Genomic DNA, 610 nt, shown 5'->3' with positions numbered 1-610 from the left:
TGTAGTATCACAAAATATTTCTGAGGGTCCTGCAGTTATGTTTACAGAGATATTAATACTTTCAAATTAACAATGATTTTTAATATATTGGTACTTATTCTGACTAATGAATTCTTAATATGAATTATGATATTATTATAATATTATTAATTATGAGTTTTGAAAGAGAAAGCTATCTTAATAACTAGGACACTAGGAAAAGCTGGTTTGGCTTGGTTTATAAACTATCAAATAGTTTATAAATAAAAAATACTCAAACAGTTTACAGAAAGTCATAGACTTTACTTTTGTAATACCAAATGAATACCATGTGACTGTTGCCAGACTTTAAAATACAGTGGGAAAGCTGACATTATTGCTTGATGCTTGATTTATTTGAAGATTATCTGCCTCATATTTGCTCATCTTTCACAGAGACTGAAGTCAGAATGCATGAATGAAACTGTCCAGCACAAAGAGTCAGAAAATGCAAGCTTTCACTTAGAAAGCATTTAAAGCAAGGAGATTGTATAAATCTAGGATCATTTGCTGCACATACCAGCCAATTAGACTAAGAGAAAGCACACATATACACTCACATGTACAGGATCACACATGCATATATATATAT

Source organism: Grammomys surdaster, unplaced genomic scaffold (genome assembly GCF_004785775.1).
Source record: "Grammomys surdaster isolate TR1022 unplaced genomic scaffold, NIH_TR_1.0 125172, whole genome shotgun sequence".
Taxonomy (NCBI): Eukaryota; Metazoa; Chordata; class Mammalia; order Rodentia; family Muridae; genus Grammomys; species Grammomys surdaster.
This window is presented reverse-complemented; position numbering follows the sequence as displayed.